Source organism: Varanus komodoensis, unplaced genomic scaffold (assembly GCF_004798865.1).
Source record: "Varanus komodoensis strain SLA01 unplaced genomic scaffold, ASM479886v1 scaffold53, whole genome shotgun sequence".
NCBI classification, from domain to species: Eukaryota; Metazoa; Chordata; class Lepidosauria; order Squamata; family Varanidae; genus Varanus; species Varanus komodoensis.
The window spans coordinates 3,467,045-3,486,048 of NW_025336126.1; the positions used below are offsets into that span (position 1 = coordinate 3,467,045).

At 47.1% G+C, this 19,004-nt stretch overlaps 1 non-coding gene across 1 annotated transcript; it reads right to left on the reverse strand.

The window, feature by feature from the left end:
• Nucleotides 1-884: 884 nt before the first annotated feature.
• On the reverse strand, nucleotides 885-966 carry TRNAL-AAG. Its single transcript has one exon. It is a non-coding gene; the product is annotated as a tRNA-Leu (tRNA).
• Between the last annotated feature and the right edge of the window lie 18,038 nt (nucleotides 967-19,004).

A 19,004-nucleotide genomic window follows, 5' to 3' on the forward strand; every position in this document is an offset into this window, starting at 1 on the left:
ACGAATGTCCTAGTTTTTCCACTTTCGCTGCATACAGAAACCTTTTCCAGATTTTAAGTTCTACCCTTTTTAGGCAGTGGGATGGGGAGAGAATGGACTCAATCATGTGCTTTCAAAAAGTCTTGTGCAAGAAAATGTTACATATCAAGTTTATGTGAAAGTGTGCATAGAGTCGAACTTTTAACTTAAAATGTGCCACACTGGTTTGCTGTTGTGGTGGATCGAGCCAGGGTGTTAGACATTTAACTGGATGGCTCTTTTCCCAGCACTTTATACACAGCTTGTGAAAGAACCTGTCAAAGGATACACAATGATTCAGAGAGATTTGGTACTTTAAAACTGTTTCAGTTTGCACCTCCTAATGGCTAATGTTTTGCATAACTGCCAACAGCTTTCCTCAGATATTTTGCCCTTGATCTATACCTTAAGATGGATACTGCACAGAAATTTTGGCTTGATCACTTGAAGCTGTTTTTCCAAAAGAAAACTAGTGGACAGGAATGTTTCTTTTTACAGCATATTAATGTCCCATTGGTTGTCATTCATGTATGGAAAGAAATGACTGATTTTTAGCACTGCTTATATCCCCCTCTCGTGATAGCCTGCTTTTGAGTTTTCCCTTAGAGTGGTCCTCAGAGTGTCATATTCACCACCTCCACACGGCGTATCAAAGGTGAAAAGAAAGGTTTACTGGCACTGGGCTTGGTAACAAGTTCTGGACAGTGTACTGTTTATAGCCTGAGCACCACTGCCAAGATACTTTTATGAGGAATCATAGAAACAGAGTGAGTCAGAAGGCGCCTCCCGGGCCATCAAGTTTGACCCCCGGCTCCAGCCGGCTCCGCTCACGACATGCCCACCATGTGCATGTCCAAAATGTGGTCTGGCAGCGGTGGGATTCGAACCCACGCCCCCGAAGAGACTGGAGCCTTAATCCAGCGCCTTAGACCGCTCGGCCACGCTACCCTGTGGCAGCATTGTAAGATGATGCACTCTTCATGGTTACATGCATACAGCTGGGACTCTATTGTGTTTGCAAACTATAGCAGGATAATGAAAGGGCCAGCTCAAGTTTTTAAGCACCTTAATGCAATGGTATTTAAGGGGCTCTGGGTTGTTCTGGACTAGGCAGACTTGGTGTGGTGTAAGTATATATATTGCTTGCTGCTAGAGAGAGAGAAATTTACATAGTGAGAGGTTACATTATTGTTAATTAATACCTGCACAGTTAAATCTCTGTTACTATTTTTCAAACTATCCTGAGATGGCCCGATGCTTATTTTGTGGTGGAGGGCACATGATGGAGGTACACCAGAGCCATGGCTTGTGGCTTGGCATTTACTGGGAAAATTGTTAAGTTATATTAAACATCTGTAAATAAAAATATTTAAACCACCTGCCTTTAGTCATGTAGTACATTTGCAATTGTACTGCAATGAGCAATTTGCCTTCTGCCTCAGGGCACTACAGATGTGGCTCTGGAGACTTCCAGCCAGTAAAAATGTATGGCACAGCAGGGGCTCAGTAGCCTTTCTCCGTGTAAACACATCTTTATTTTATTTATTTATTTTTTATTAAAACATCTCTATGCCGCCCCTTGCCGAAGCCTCCTTCAGTTTCCTCCTTTGCCAGAGCTCTTTATCACGATGGATGAATGTTATCTTACGTTGGTTATTTAAAATATTTATATACTGCTTCTCTATTCAAACTCGTCTGGCAGTTAGCTCAACTGGTTTAGCTCAATTGGTTTAAAAGGAGCTGAAGTTCATTTTGTAGCATTTGTTGGCAGGTTGCAATCATCCTAGCAGAGGCTTTCTGAAGTGTGCTCTTGGGTGAAACGCACACGAACCTAGCATGGGGCAGGGGACTTGGCCTGCCACTCCCTCCCCCAACTCACAACCTTGGGGGAAGGCCCCAGTTTCTTATCTCCATCAAAGGTAACCTCTAAGTAGTACACCCTTAAATCCCCACATAACCTTGTTCTTCTTGCTGTCTGCACTAGCTCACCCTTGTCATGCCTGGTCTTGCAGATTCCTCAGGGCCTTCCTAGATCTGATCATTCCCTCCCTTATCCTTGCTGCCAGGAACTGGCTGTTGAGCAGGGCTGTAGCCCCGCTGACTGGGTTTTCTGGGAGGAAAGCTGGTCCGAGCAGTTCACTGGGGGGAATGGCCTGTGATTTTGCAACACCAGTGTTGTGGTGAGCCATGTTTATAGAGCAGATTCTTCTAATTCCTGGCAAAAAAAGCCCAGACCCTGTCAAAGCGGGTCTCGGCCTGCACTGAAAGGTGGCTCCCAGGGCGGGTTAGAACTGCCAATGGCGGCAGGCAGAGCAGAGGGGGGCGGAGGAGATGCAGGATTCTGTGGCGTGTGGGGCACCGCGGGTGGATCTCGGGAGCTGGAGAAGCTCTGTGAAGGGTCCAGAAGTGGTGGCGTGCCTGAGACGGTGGGCGCGTGTGTTGGGATGAGTCTGGGAGCTACTGAGAGGGTGACTCAGTCTCTGGCAGAGAACATCAGCCCTGTTGCCAAATTCCTTAGGTTGCCACATCCACACACACCCCTCCAGGGACCGTCCGGTTGCTATGTATTTCACAATCGGCAGCATTCCTCATTAAGTAAGCATCTGCACAAGGTGCTTGGAGTAGGGTAGGTCTGGCTAGGGAAGCTAGCACCGTCCTGGCTTCATTCAGCCATAGTAAGCAGGCAAGTACCTCTCTCAACGCAGTTTCAGCCTCCCAGTCTGCAAGAAGCTGATACTGTGAAAAAGCATTCTGGCCTCGCTTCTGTAACATGCTGGCTTGTTGCAGGGGTTTCTCTCCCCATTGCTCTTTTTGTTATGGGGGGCATTCAAGCCCTTGCATCCCCTACGCGTGGTCCAAAATGGCACAGCCTGGACACAGGCCTGCTGCCTCTGTAACAACTGGACCTTTGAGCGAATGGAGAGCACTCTGTGGTCAGAGAGCGGTGGCACAGTGGCTGGGAAAAGCACGTCCGCCTAGCCTTCCCCCGATCCTCTAAAATGGATCGCAGAGAAGTGGCATGTCCTGTTCTCCAGCTCCCTGAAAGCAGCTCCATCACATCCTGCCTGAAGTCATGAATTCATTCAAAATGAGCCAGACTCACCTTTCTGTGACACCGTCCTCAGGTGTCTTCGGTGACAATGCCGAATCAAGTGTAAGGCTATCCTTAACCCTCTCAGTGTCACATCTAAAGGCTTTTGATGAGGGTTGTGCAGGAAGAATTGCTGCTGCTCAGGTTGGGAATGACTCCTGTCTGGAACCCTGAAGGGCTACCGCTAGTCCAAGTAGACCATGCTGAGCTAGAGGATCTGATCTGACATGGTAGGAGCATGAAAGCAAGACAGTGAAAGATGCTGGCAGAAAGTGCTGGAAACATGGTGCTAAAGGAGAATTTTGTGAACACCCTAGACCAATGAAAAGATGAACAAGTGGGCCCTAGATCAAATTAAGACAGAACTCGCTCTGGAAACAGAAATAACAAAACTTGGGCTTTCATACTTCAGGCACATCATGACAAGGCAAGACGCCCCGGAGAAGACAATCATGCTCGGGGGAGCCAAAGGCAGAAGGAGAAAGGGAAAAACCAAGTGTGAGATGGATGGACTCCATAAGGGAAGCCATGACCTTGAAGCTGAGCAGGGCTGTGACGGACAGGACATCTTGGAAGGCATTCATTCACAGGGTCACCAAAAGTTAGAGATAACTGGGTGGCATGTCACAACAACAAAGGCAACCACCTACATCGGCTATGCACTGCCTTCTATTAATACGTTCATTCAGGTGTTGAATTTGCTGTGGTCACCTTACTCTTCCATTTTGTAATTTGTCGAATACCTCCCCTTTCTTCCATCCAATGGATTCTTGCATCTTTCTAGGTGCAGAGCTTAGGCCAAGACCACTGCTCTTTCTACGTCTGTCTCATCCCCACAGTTGTGGTAGAAGAACCAGTTGATGATCTCTGGAGGACCCAGATCTGGTCAATCCCCAGAGGTTACACATAGCTGTCACCTCTTTGGCTTGGCAGTCTAGGAAGAAACTATGATCATAAGTCCTGAGACTGAGAGTACATGGTTTTTTGCATGTATGAATACACAGACACACAAACCTATGGGCAAATTCATGCATGAGGAGTCTATCAGTGCTACTAGTCCTGATGACTATATGCTCCCCCAGGATTGGGGTGATGTTCCTACATACACTGGGTGTTGGGGAGCTTTGGCAGAGGGGAGCTCTTGTTGGCCACTGTGTAAACAAAGTGTTAGCTTGGAGGGAAACATTGAGCTGATCCAGCAGGACTCTTCTTACTGTTCTTATTTATGGCACGGGCTTTTGCCAAGGTGTAGCAAGGCTTCATATATGCATACATCCCTTTCCCATATTTACAGTCCCGGCACTGGCTGCATCTGACCCAACCCCCAGGGGAATGGCAGCAGCTGTTTTTCAGAGCCCTTTGGCACTAGCCAACAAGTCTGTGTTTAACCAAAAACATTTGTAGTGGCTCTGTTTTCATTCTGAAATTGGATTCCATCAACTCTGGCTCAGTCCCAAAGTGCAGGCCAAAGAAACGGCAGGAGGCACATTTTGGGGCCGTGCACGCCCCTTCTCTTGCCTGTGATGCCCGTTCACTTCCCAGAGAAGCTGGAGTTGCATTGAGTCTTCTGTTCACAGCTCGTATCTCCTCACTAATCTCTTCTTGACTCAGCCCCGTCAAACAACACCTTTCTGTTCTTTGCAACTATTTGGCTCTTCACCTCCAGTATTTCCTCCCCCCTTAATGAGCATGTTAATAGCACATTCTAATTCTCAGAGTGTTTGACTGCTTTTGTAAATGCTGGTGTAGATGGAAATTTTCCCCCAAAAAAGTGTGCACATGGCTGCTTTGGAGGTGCAACTGCAGAAGTCACCTTTTTCCTACTGCATGATTTGCTAGGGGAGGTTGTGGGTGCCCAGTGCCAGCTCCCATTTTTGGGGGCTCTGGGGATGAGACCTCCACTTATGACTCACCAAAAAAATAGAGGAAATGTGTCATGAGAACAAGATGGAAGCAATTGGCATAAAACATGCCTATTTATGTTAATTCATATGTATAGATGCAAATTTTAAAATAATTATTGTAATTTAAATGGAACTACAGTACATCGCATCATTGTGTGGAGACTGTGGCCGGTGAGCCGAGTCCCTGCCCCTTCTCTCTGCTCTTTGCTTGCTCACTGTTCATGGGCAACACTCCTCGGGGGTTTTAAATCTTGAAATCAGAATTCAACTGGGCAGCCCTTCAAAAAGAGGACACCATCGAACAGAAGACAGTCCTCTGGCAGCCCTTCAAATAAAGGAACATCCTCTGCAATAGGAGGTCCCTGCTGGGTGCCGGCCCCTTGGCCGGTGCCCAGCCATGCCTTCCTTGGCCACTGGTTCTGCACGCAGAAACCACCTCCCCAGCTGTGGGAAGCATGACTTCCCAACAAGCTGCTCTTCCTGTGGGAAAAGTTTCCCCAGCAGTTGCATTGTGATGCAGAGAACTGCTCCATGGGTGTGGGTGAATGTCAACCTGTGCATGAATGGAGGAAGGGAACATGGAGTGTGAAGATGAGGGAAGGTGGGAAGGATGCCAACTTGGGGCCCACCCGCCACCAGCCCTGTGCACACTCCAGCCCTGTGCAATCCTCCGACTCACTGCATGTGGCCCTCAGAGGCAAAAGGTTGCCCATCCTTGGCCCAGAGAGAGGGGGCAAGATCAGCAGGAGGTGCCACTCTTTCTCTTTACCTCCGTATCTGACCCCTCGCTGAAAGGGAAGGCAAATACGCAGCAGCACGACCAGGGAGCGCCTACGATCAGCAGCGGGCCCCTTCCTGGAGTGTGGGCTTTGGCAAGTTTCCTGCCATGCTAATCCTGATGCCAGCCCTTTGTAAACAGCTCCCAGCTTCCCTGCTGCCTCCTCCTCGCTCACATGTCTTTGGGAAGGCACTGCCAAGATGCGTAGCAGCACTGTATAAAAAAGCAAGCTCACAGCTCTTTAAAACAATTGGGATATGCTTTACTAGTGCAAAATGGATAATATATATAGGAAGAGATGGACATCTTCTGAAGACCAGTGGACAGTCAAATGTCAGTGCTCAGCCTTCCCACAGTGATCTGGATGGATCCCTTGAGCAGAGGGTAGGTTGTGGAATCCCTGGGCGTCTCAGAGGATTCTGGGCATGCTTAAAATGCAGCTCTCTGTTCATGCAGGGATGGATTGTTCAACTGCTTGGTCTAAGCTGCTGCCCCGCATAAAGTAAGAGGGCACACGGTGCAATTCCGCAGTGCATGGAGAAGCCATATTTTGGCCAGGGGTGTTTGCTGGTTGTCTCATCAAGGAATCCTTGGGATTTCAAAGAACAAAATTAGAACATCACTGCACTCAGGAAGTGGGTATTTCCTCCTGAACTCATGGCGGAAGCTGGTAGTGATGATAACTGTTGGTGATGGCTAAGTTGACCCTCCAGCAAGGCACTCTTTGGCTTTCTCAGCTCTGCTGTTCCTGCTGTGTCTAAATAATTAAACCATTCTTGGTACCTGAAGAAACACAGGAGGCCTGAGTAGAGCTAAGGGAAGCAACAGAGGGTGTCCCTCACCTTCCCTCTCTGCTGAAGAGCCCTAACTGAATGTCTGTTTTGGCTCTTACATCCGTTACTTGTATGGAGCATCGGACTATTTGCCCAGTACAGCTGATCCTGAACTGTTTTCCTAGGAATCCTGCTGTTTCCCTAAAGTTTGTCAGGAATTGCCCAAGAAGAAGAAAATAAGCAGGTTTGTGTTAATCATCCCTGGAAGATGACTTGTTTATCATTTCCAAAGAGACTTGTTACCTGTCATCAAGTCTTCTCCAACTTAGGGTGACCCTCTGGAGGGATGTCTTCCATAATGCCCTGTCCTTCACAGCCCTGCTCAGCTCTTGCAGCTTCAAGACGGTGGCTTCCTTTATGGAATTGAGCCATCTTGTGTTTGGTCTTCCCCCTTTTTGGCTTTCGACCTTCCCCAGCAAGATTGTCTTCTCCAGGGAGTCTTGCCTTCTCATGATGTGACAGTCTCAGTTTTGCCATTTTAACTTCCATTTGATCAAGGGCCCACTTGTTCATCTTTTCATTGGTCCAGAGCATTCATAAAGGTCTCCTTCACCACCATGTTTTGGACATATCCATTTTCTTCCTGCCAGCCTTCTTCACAGCCCAGCTTTCACACACAAATGTAGTGATAGGGAATACAATGGAATGGGTGATCTTGGCCTTAGTCTCCAGTGAAACATCCCTACACTTGATGATATTTTCTAGGTCCTTCATTGCAGCCCTTCCAAGTCTCAATCTTTGACTTTCTTGGCTGTGGTCTCCATTTGAATTGACGATTGAACCAGGGGAGGCAAAATCTTTGATAGTTTCAATTTCTTCCTTGTTGACATTAACAACGTGTATCATTCCTGTAGTCTTGATGCTTGTTTTCTTAATGTTTTGCTGTAGTTCTGCTTTTGCGCTATCTTCTTCCACTTGCACCCAGAGTCATTTCTGTTCTTGGCTGCCTTCTGCCAATAATGTGGTAATCAGTGAGAAGGCTGGCCACATACACAACAGGCTCGTGGGCACCTGAGAAATGAACGGAGTTAAGGCAAACATTTTACATCTGTATAGAGAGAAAAATTCCTACAACTCTCGGCATTTCCCGACCAGCATCTTTTGAGCCTTGTGTGAGACTGATTAATGGGCTAGATATGAAGGTGAATCAACCAGCTCAGGTTAAACCCAAAACAGGTGTTGGTCAGGAGAAAGTCCTCAAGTGACTGCAATATGCAGACTAGGGACTACCCCAAGGAGTGTTCAGAAACTCCCCCGTCACTTAGCTCATCTGCTAACTGGTGCACAGTATCAGAACTGCATTATGCCTGACCTGAAAGACTGGATGCCACTTGCTTTCTGCGCTTAATTCAAGGTGTTGGTTAATCTTTAAAGCTCTGAACAGCCATGCAGGGAACAAAGTTCTGTCTCATCATGAACCTACCCAGTGATTAACACAGGCAGGAGACACTTCTGAGGACACCTCTGTAGCGCGCCATGAGTGGGGCACACCTGGAAGGACCTTCTCCTCCCGCGCGGCCTCAGGCAGCGGAAGGTGCTCCCTCCGAGCTTGCAATTGGCTCAGACGGGTGTGAAGCCCCCTCGGCTTCAGTTTCGCCCTTTGAGTTGTGCAGCTGGATGGCATTTAATCTTCTTTGTATTGTTTTATGGGTGTTTGTTTTATGCAACCCGTCGCTGCTTTGATAGCTTTTCGATTTTTAGCAAATAAGGTTGTACTTTAATGATGAATGGAGTAAGTCAAAGTCTGTGTATGGCATAGATCGATAACAGGAGGCTCCAGGATGCTTGCGTTGCCTGTGGGAGGCCCCCGTGCGGCAGGCGGGCTGGCATCCCTTTCTGGAGCAGGCAGGGTGCCCCTTCCTGTCAGAACAGACCACCCAGCCGGGGGTGGGCACTGCAACAACAGGATAACAGCAACCACCACCACCACCAACAATCCTTATGCCCCACCTTTCTTCCTCTCACCAAGAACCCAAGACAGCTTGCAAGGTTCCACTCCTCTCTATTTTATCTCTGCAACAACGACCCTGTGAGGTAGGTTAAGCTGAGAGTCTGTGACTGGCCAGGAAACACCCAGTGAGCTTCATGGCCGACTGCAGACTAGAATCTGGTGCCCCAAGCCATAGTCCATTGCTCCGACAGCACTGGCTCTAAATTACTATGCAATGTGTAGCGATAATGCTCTCCAAAGTTAGCAATACAGGCAAGACACTTCCTTGCATATATCCATATTGTGACAGTGTGCAGAATAACTTGAGATGACAAATATTCCCCCATCCCCACAAACAAAGGGTTTCTATTCTCTCTGCTAGCACATGCTTGCGTAATATCAGGGAATATGTGCTCGAAATGAATTGCCACTCCGTTCGGTGAAACGGCTGGAGCTGCTAGCCCTGCTGGAGAACATCCTGATCCTCACAAACGAGGGGGCTGTGACTCCGCGGACCAATCGGAAGGGAAAGGGGTGCTGCGGGGGGATTGACTGAAAGTCACTAGCTGCTTCTCCATTTGACACCAAACCAAGTCTAGCAACTTGGCAAGCGCCTTCTGAACTTTGAATCCGTACAGTTATAGGGCTTGAAAGCTGATCTGCATGTTTGCTTTCCCCAGCAAATCATACAAATGTTGCTATCTTAATCCAGCTGATTTTTTAAAAAATGCAGTAAAGAAAGCAAGCATCTGTGGAGGAAGAGTGTCAGCCATGGGACCCCCATGTTTCTTGCTGGCTTCTCACAACACGGACCTGCTGGTGGTATCCACTTAATAGTCTTCCTAAGCTTGCTTGGGATGACTGTTCCCAGAATTCCTGGCAATTAGCCATGCTGTGGAGCGGATAGGATTTGAAGTCCAAAGCATCCCGAGGAAGGAGGTTACGTAAGGCTAGTGTAGCCCTTGGCATAGTGGTTAGAGCACTGGAGTGACAGAGCCAGTGTCATGGGCCATGAATGGCTTTGCGCCAGTCATACACTCTGCACACTTTGCAGGGTGGTTGTGAGGATAAAACAGAGAGGAGGATTACAGAAGCACCTTGGGTTCTTCGAAAGAGGAAAAGAGCAGAGTGCAAATAAATAAAAGTTGTGGTGGTCCCTTGTAGCTCTATCATGTGACTGAATCTACCATTAGCAACTCCTTTATTAAGTTTTCCTTCTTTGGGTCCTTTAGCTTACATCTGACTCGGAGGGGCTTTCCAAGAGAGGATGCCTTCAAAAGAGGATTGTCCTCCCGCAACCCTCCAAATAGAAGTTGTCCTCTGCCAAGATGGACCCATGGGCACCGCTGGAAGTTAGCTTTGACATGGTTATCGCATGGCTGCTTGAATCCAGCCCATTCTTCTTTCTTCATGCAAAGTCTTAACTCAGATATTTTGCCAAGTATGGCTTGTTATGTTTAGCTCTGCTCCACAACACACACACGGATGGAGAGTGTAACTTTCCAGACGGGCAGGGGTTAAACCAGTTGCCTTCTCTGTGCAGCTTCCTTTAGATTCTCACCGTCGTCCGTCTGTCCGTCCGGCAGGCCAGGCCAGGCCACGGCCTGACTCAGGAAATCCGCCCGCTTTGGGCCCAGCGGGGGCTTAGAGGCTGCAATGCATTTCCTGCCATCAGCTTAGCTTGGAAGGAGCTGATTTACTGAGGGAAAGTGAACCATTATTCCCTCCCCAGCTCAGCTGACAGTATCTTGACAGAAAATGTAACATTAAAAAACAAAAAACACCTGGATTGCTCTGGGAGAGCCAGGGATTGCAGGGGAGGGAGAGCAGAGGCTCCTGGGTTCTCTACCATGAGTGATGGCGCTGCAGTAGGAGTTGCGGTCGTGGCGGCCTCTCCTGGGCTCTTTGGGAGGGAAGTGGGGCCTAGTGAGGAGGTCTGCAGCACGGCCAAACTGGCCCACAGGAGGGCTGATCCTGGCCTTGCCAATTGCTGGCTCAGAGGTGAAACAGGAGTGTGGACCGGAGCAGAAACTACAACAAGATTTGCCAGCAGGCCATGTTGGATGTGTTTTGGACCTTAGCTTATCCTCTAGGCCAGAGTGGCCATGTGGTTTACTTTGCAGGAGCCCGTCCTCTGTTCGAACAGATGTGAGAAGACAGTTCTCTAAAGGGCTGTCCAATCTACATCCGGCTTAATGGTAAAGAACCATTGGAAAGGGGGCAAGTTAATGGCCTTGAAGTGCTCCCCCCACCCTCCATCTTTGAGCACCTGGACAGCGAACCAAACAGGTCATTGTCTTCCCCACTGGGGTGTTGAGAAGTTCTGCATTTCTGTTTCAGTTCTCATTACTTCTAAACTGGCACATACAAATTAGCACATGCAGCTTTTATGAAAATCTGTGTCCTTGTTGGAAATGTAAACATGATGTGGGTACTTTTTACCATATGTGGTGGACCTGTGAATATGTGAAAAAATATTGGATTAAAATACATAAATGGCTCGAGGAAATACTACAAAAACCCTTAGCTTTTAAACCTGAAATTTTCTTGTTAGGCATTATACCGGAAAATATTAGCAAACAAGAAATGTATTTGATGCTACATTTAATCACAGCAGCGAGGACTGTGCTTGCTCAGTACTGGAAGAGTAAGGAACTACCCACTGAGGAACTGATTTTAAAAAAGATTCTGGACTGTGCAGAAATGGACAGATTGACTCTATTACTGAAGGAGAAAGAAGATACTGACTTCTATCAAACTTGGGACCTTTTTTATGATAGGCTGGAGAAATGGGACTTGGCTTAGATTTAAAGATGTCTTTAAATTTTTATAAATCAATTTGAATATGATTATAGAATGTTAAAAAGATATGTTATAGGCGGCTGACCCAGTACGTCCGATGTATTTGATGATTTTTTTAGTTTTTAGTTTAAAATCTTAATAAAAAATGTGCAAAGGAAAAAGGAAAATCTGTGTCCTGTTCCATCTTCTTTTTGGGTGGTGCATAAATAGCCATCCTTACTGCACGGACGCCAAGATTCCCAGGAGAACCTGGCAGGAAGGGACCAACTTAAATAGGAAGCTGGACAAGCAGCAGCACACCGCTCCGGAGAGCTGGGTTCAGAAGACCATAAAGAAGGCCTGGTGGATCAGACCAAGGGTCTACCTAGTCCAGCAACTGGTTCCCCACAGAGGCCAACCAGGCACTGCTGAGAAGCCCCCAAAGAGGAAATGAGGGCAGAAGCCCATTGCGATGGTTGTCCCCCAGCAAATGACAATTCAGAGGCATCCAGTGTCCAATGCTAGAGGCAGCAAATAGCCATCAAAACTAGTAGCCATGAATTGTCTAGTCCCCCTTTAAAGTCCTCTGAGGATACAATTCCAAGCATGGTCAGATGGACAAGATCCTACAATTCCCTGAATGCTCCAGCAGGACTTTATTCCAGTCTAAACACGCCTGGAATTGTGTCCTAATTTCGGTGGCCATCAGTTCATCTTACAATAGGGAATCTCCCAGTTTAATTGTGCACCAAGTGAAGAAATACATTTTGTAGTGTATCCTCCTCATATGCGTGATAATTTTATCTTTGAACATGCTTTCCACCTATTTTCCCAAAACAGACTTTAAATAGACTTTAAACAGGCTGTGATTTCCTAGAGCTCTCTATGCTTCATTTCAGTTGAAGTAGAATTATTCACTTTAAATACATGCAAGATGCAAAAACAGTTGCTGTTAAAACACACAGACACACACCGGTAATCCTTAAAAGTCTGAACAATCAAAAGTTGTTATTCTGTAACAAAATAACCCATATTTAATTGCTATTAACTGCAGCTCTTGATACCGAGAAACCTCTATATTCCCTTTCCTCTCTTTTCTTACCTCTCTACCCTAATTCTGTCTTACTGACTCTTTCCGAGAGGTCTTTTTTGGTGGTCTCTAACTGATCCCAACTAATTTGGAATGTTCTCAGCAACACTTCAAAAGTGCTAGAGCATCCAGTCACATTTCAGGTCAGGGCCCTTGGTTGCCACATGGCCTGGCCTGCCAGCATGGCAGTTTTCTGGGCCACTCATCCCTGGCCATGCTGGCTGGGAACTACAGGAGTTGCAGTCCGGCAGACAGCAAGCTGGAGAAGCCTGGCGGAAGTTTCCAGTGTTTTGACCACAGAAATATGATAGGAAGTTATAGACAGAACAGCTTTACATCAACCATTATCTTCATCCAGGGTTCTTTTCATCCAAGGCTGAAAATAGGACCTCTTATAGGCAATACATGTGTTCCATTATTTATTTATTTATTTTTCAATTTATATCCTGCCTTTTTCCTACAAAGGGCTCAAGGCAGCTTACGTCTCCTCCTCCATCTTATCCCCACAACAACAACCCTGTGAGGTAGGTTGGGCTGAGAGGCTGTGACTGGCCCAAAGCCACCCAGTTGGCTCCATGGCTGAACGGGGACTAGAACCCAGATCATCTGAGTCCCAGTCCCAGCTCTTAACCACTACACCACACTGGCTCTCTCCTCAAATACAGATTTCCTTAGAGAATCATGTCCCATGACAATTTCAATTTGATACCAACAGTTCAGGTTTTTGTATATTCTTGGATCTATGAATTTGGATGATACGTTGCATTTGATTTCCTTTTTCCAGTTCATATTATGTAATTATATATGTGGCAAGTGAAGCAAAAAGTAAAAACAGATCTCTACTCTGAGGAGATTGCATTTAACAATATATACAGTAGGGAGGTAAGGAATGCAGTGATGCGCTTGAAGGTATTTGTATAACCACTGACTTAATTGAACTTGATTGCTTTAACACAGCCAGGCTGAATTTATTTGCTGAACAATCAGATGAATCAAACCTTAACTCTCAGGTTGATTAAATAATAACACATGTGACCTATAATCTGTTCTAACAGAGGCAGCTTGTAAGATTGATTAAGAGCTCATTAGCTGTCTGAATGTAGTTCTCACCCACTAGAAAAATTCCACAGTTTCCTTTGCCAGGCTGGCAAATAAATATCAGAACCAAATTAGATTAATCAAATTAACATGAAAATGTTAAATTCAATCAAAACATTCTTTTCAGTCAACTCCTTCTCATGATCCACTAAAGCAGGGTGGGAAATGTTGTTTGGCCATCACAGCTCATATTCCAGAGGTGGGAGGATCCTCCAGAAAACATGGATGAAGCTGGAAAGTCCACCTTATCCCCAGATTTCAGTATTACCAATTTATTGTAGGAAGTATGTCTGTTCAGGCAGGGGGAAGAGCAACTTCTATAGGACAAGCCTCAGAAGGAAGGAGTATTATATGATTCAGAATCTTCCTTTGCTGGCCCCATCCCTACTGCACAGGGAAGATTTTCTCATCTCCTGCCAGCCTCTGATTGGAGCTAAGTAATTTTCCCTGATAAGTCCTGAGAAAGAGAACCCCTTTTCCATGCTAAGCAGGGGAAAGCACCTATGTCCCATCAGCTACCCGTGGGAAAGAAGAGCTTTCCCTTTATGGCAGGGGTAGGACTAGGGAGAAAGGCTGCCCATCCAGATGGAGGAAACTTTTTGGGTGTACAAATTTAGAAACATAGAAAAAAGTAAGTCAGAAGGGGCTTCCTGGTCTAATTGGTCTAAGATCTTGCCAAGAGGTAGTTGTGTTAGTCTGCACAGTTACAGGACACCCACACAACTATTTCATGGCCCCTGAAACACTGCTGGATTCATAGTGTTGTATGAATCTGCATAATCCTTTGGATATTGGGCAGTATAGGAATGACATGAAATAATAAAATGATAAAGGCACCGGATGTTGTGCATTGGAACCCACTGGACAAGAACGTAAGAGCCCCCCTGTTCCCACGCTGCATTCACACAGTGGCCAACCAGCTGCATGTGGGAAACCCGTAAGCAGGACAGGAAGTCAAGAGCCCCCTCTTGACTTCACCAGGTGTAAACACAATATGTCTCTTAGTCTTTAAGTTTTAAAGGTGTACTTCAAGTTTAAGCTCTTCCCTATTTTCTCATTTAGTCCCACCATCACAGTTGCATGTTGGATGGCAATAAAATGTTCTTCTGCTGGGATCTCTGCCTGCTGGTTTTGGTTCCCTCAGGGGCACCGTTCATTAACACAACAAAAAACCCTGCTCAGTTACCATAGTCCACCAGATCATCCAGTGGTTTCTACGTTATTGTGGTTTCCATCCTTATCACTCAGACCTCCCATTGTTGGCATGCATCTCATCAGCCACTGTGCTTGAAATTCAATCCCAAGATGCATTGCTCCCTGTCACCTGCCTCTTCCTCACTGGTCCAGACATAGAGGCTGGATGGCTGGAGTGGCTCCTGCAGTTACTGCTCTTTCCACGGGACTCTGTGGTAGTTGTATATTAGGACCATGGAAGCCATGTTGATATAAAGAAACCATAGAACAAAATGCTGTTTCTTATCATGGTATGTAAAAACTAAACTTACGATGGTGAAAAGCTACGACTGGGTTAAGAAAACACAACGTATCAACAAGGGTAAAAAACCACCACAGCTTGTTGTGTTGACTGAACCTAGCCAAGGTCTGATTCACAGTTGAAAAGTGCAAAATAAACAAATGGAACAGATTTACTTATGGCAAAGGTGCCGAGTGTTTGGAGATTTTGGCTGAGATGAAAGGCAGAAGGGAAAGGGGGAAAGGCTGAGAATAGTTTCTGTGGAACAGGGATGCAGAACCTGCTTCACCCTGAGTGCTGAGTCCCATGCTGAATTCCAGAAGTGAGTTGGGCTGCGGGCAAAAGAGGTGGCTCCAAAAGAGCCAAAATAGACTTGCCATGTGTAACTGCGGGGCACTCCTGTGCCTGATTAGGCAAAGAAAGGTATGCAGGCTGTTTAGACCATTTTTCTGTTCATACTTGTCAGTGATGGGGCCCAACTCCTTAGGAAAGGCTTTATTGTTAGAATGGGGGAAATATACAAAAGTTGGGAGACTGCCATACTGTCAACAACTCGGGGAAGTGGGCGTGGTCAGGGAAGTGGGCGGGGCCTTCTGGGGAACCCCGCCCTGCCGGATTTGGCCCTCAGCCCCAAGGCTTTGTGCTTGTATGGAGTATGTGCATAGAGAAAGCCCTGTTTCTCCCTCTTTACTGCGTTGGAACTGCAAAACCGATTCGGCATTAGGAACTTAGCAAGACAAAACACATTAATTGATGGGATTCGGTGCCACATGATTTGATAACAGCAATTCCGCTTGGGTGCAAGTAGACAAGAGGAGAAAGGCCCTAAGCTTCTATTTGTCCAGCGAGAACAGATGTTATTTGTGTTTGTGCCTTTGTCCTCCCTGGGCAAATAGCAGAGGTGTGTGTGTTTTCACATGGGAAATGGTGTAAGAGCAAATCCCTCCCCCATGTCCTGATCAAGCACAGAAGCCTTGATGGCTGCCATTTTTTAAAAGAGATTTTTATTTTGTAAGATTTTAATATTAAAAAAATATTTGGGAAGCTGGCTGGTGCCAAAGAAAATGCTGTCTGCCAACACTATTTCTATTTCTACAAATGAAGGAGGAGGAGGAAGAGGAGGAGGAGGAGACGTGCTTTGGAACTTAGACCTGACCTCTGTCTTGTACTTGGGTTCTTTGACCAAATACTTTCCCTGTAGCCTCCTAAGTTTCCTCTTCTGGAAAAGGAGTGACTGGCCAAGTGGAAACCATTTGATGAATGGGTACACCTTCCCTCATAGCAGCCATTTGGTGAGGGCACCCACAACACCCCCTCAAAATTCCACATGAAAAGTCAGGGTGCCCCCATCCTATCTGGTCAGACACAATTAAAACGGAGCTGCTAGGCTGGTTGCTGAAAAACTCCTCATTGCCTCAGTGTTTAAGTTGCTACACCATGTAGCATCAGGATTAGGTATAGGGTTAGGGAAGGAATTTTCCTTCAAATTAGTTGGACCGTGGCACCGATTCCGCTTTCTCCTCTTGCAAAGTGCTCTGGGGTTGTCATCCACCCACCCTGACAAGGTTTATGAGGGTGAGTCAGAACGACCCTGACTGAAAATTCACCTAGCAGCCAATTTATTCAAAGGCTTTAGGTAAACCACTGCTTCTGAGCTTCCATCCCCACCCACCTGTAATATGGGGTCATTAGCAACCCCAGCCTGCTGTACAGGGTTGTGAGGATTACAGAGATAGTGTGTGAGAGGCACTTTGTGCATGGGGTGGTGTGTGGAGAAGCCTGTTCCAACAGTGTGTAATTATCTTCCACAATACGGCCAGATTCTGGGACCACACCTCAAATGGTTTGGTGCCGTCTCTGGGGCAGAAAAAACGGCCAAGCCCTAGTAGTGCAGCAAAGTGTAGCTGTGCAAACCCCGAGGATGGTCTTAGTGCTTGTGGAAGTGTCTCTTAAGTGCTTTCAGTGCATGGAAAGGCAATATATATCTATGTATACGAAGACAAACATTTGGTTTTTTCAAGCTAAATATGACCCATCTGTACGTGATCTGACTTAAATAGAAACATAGAAAACAGAGCGAGTCAGAAGGGGCCTCCCGGGCCATCTAGTCTGACCTCCGGCACCAGCCGGCTCCACTCATGACACGCCCACCATGTGCACGTCCAGCCATGTGCACGTCCAGCCTTTAAGTCCAAATAGAAATTGGACTTAAAGATGTTCTTGGGCATGGAACTTATTTATAACCCAGGGACTGGCTGTACTCTCCCTCCACTCCAGCAACCCTGCAAGGTGGGTTAGACTGAGAAATTTATGAACCTAAAATAATAATAAACATTGTTACCTGAAGCATCTGCTTGGCTTACTTGGGACATGCGCATCCAGCCCTAATATTGAGCTTGGGATCATTCAAGGAAATTTGTGGATTCAGGACAGACCAAAGAATATAATTCTCTGGACACAGCTAAGGGTTAATTTATAGAATGAACTGCCACAAGAAGTGTTGCTGGCCATGGGCTTCCATGGCGCAAAAGGAGATCATGCAAATGCAGGGAAGCTCAACCTGTCGATGGCTGGGCTATATGATCTCTACTCTGCCACTGAATACCTGTTGCTGTGAAGCAACTCTAGAGGTTTTGGTGCCTTCATTTCCTTCTTGTGTCTCCAGCAATGTCAGACTGGCCACTGTGGGAAGCAGTTTGTGAAACAGGATTGTACATGTTTGATTCGATTTTTCCAAGCACCTCTTCTCTTCTGTTGACCATGCTAGCTTGGAATGATGGGACTTGCAGTCCAATCCATCTGGAAGGCAGCAAGTTGGGGTGCTTGTTCTAAGCCCTCTTCCTTTCTCCTTGTAATGTTCTTCCTTCTTCCTTCTCTGTGCCTTCTGCTCCTCTCCCCCATTGCCCCATCTCCTCTCCTTTCTCTGGCTCCCTGCTCCACCCTGCTCCATTCCTTCATGGTTGCTTCACAACACAAGAATGGCACAATTGTATAAAATGTAAGTATTAACGCCTATGTTGGTCACAACCATTTTATTGTTCATCTACTTATTAGATTTATATCCTACCTTTTTTTCTTTTTTAAAGAACTACCTTTCTTGAAGTGGCTTACATCATTCTCCTCCTCCTGCTCACAATCTTATCCCCCAACAACAACCCTGTGAGGGAGGTTAGGCTGAGAGTCTGTGACAGGCCTAACGTCACCCAGCTGAATGCTCCATGGCTGAATGGGGAGTTTTACACTCTTAACCACTGGCTCTCATGAGATGTTCCACTATGGAAGGGTGCCAACATGCTTGCAGAATAATTCTGTAACAGCCAGTGACCTTACACACATGCAAAGTTGCTGCATGTTTGCAGGCCAGGAAGAAGCTACTGGCCAAGGGCCGGCCCTGCAGAGTGAGGCGGCTGCCTCAAGCAGCAGATGCTAGGAAGGGGCAGGAAGTGTAGGAAGAGAGCCAGCGATGGGCCACGCAGCCGGGCCCACACCCCCTACACTGCTGGCCTGCTTCCTTCAGGTGTGGGGGTGGCCGCTGCCCCAGTGTCAGTGTAGCAGAATTCTTCAGCTGCCAGTCCATTTGGCTCTTGGAAACGAAACCGACGGGCGCACCATCCCGGTCCTGGCATCAAGCAGCCCGCCGGCAGCCGCGGACTGGCTGTCCCGTGCGCACGTGGGGTGGGAGGCGATGCTGTACACGTGCAAAGCACGCACAGTCCCTCTCGCTCGCCCCTCTGGCTCTCCCTTCTCCTGCCTCGCGTTTATCCCTCCAGCCCCGCTGCATAATCTTCCACCCCTTTCCTGTTCTCGCCCCCACCCCTCCGTCTCTTATTTCCCCTATACCATCCTGCGCTCTGCGCGGCTGCTCCAGGCCGCCTCTATCTGGTCCCCCATCGCCATCCAGCCCCCTCCCTCCCCATCTGGAACTGATTATTCTCCCTGGGAAAGGAACTTTCAGGAAATTCCATCCTCGGGCTGGGTTAGCCATGGGGGGGGCGGGGGCGGCGCAG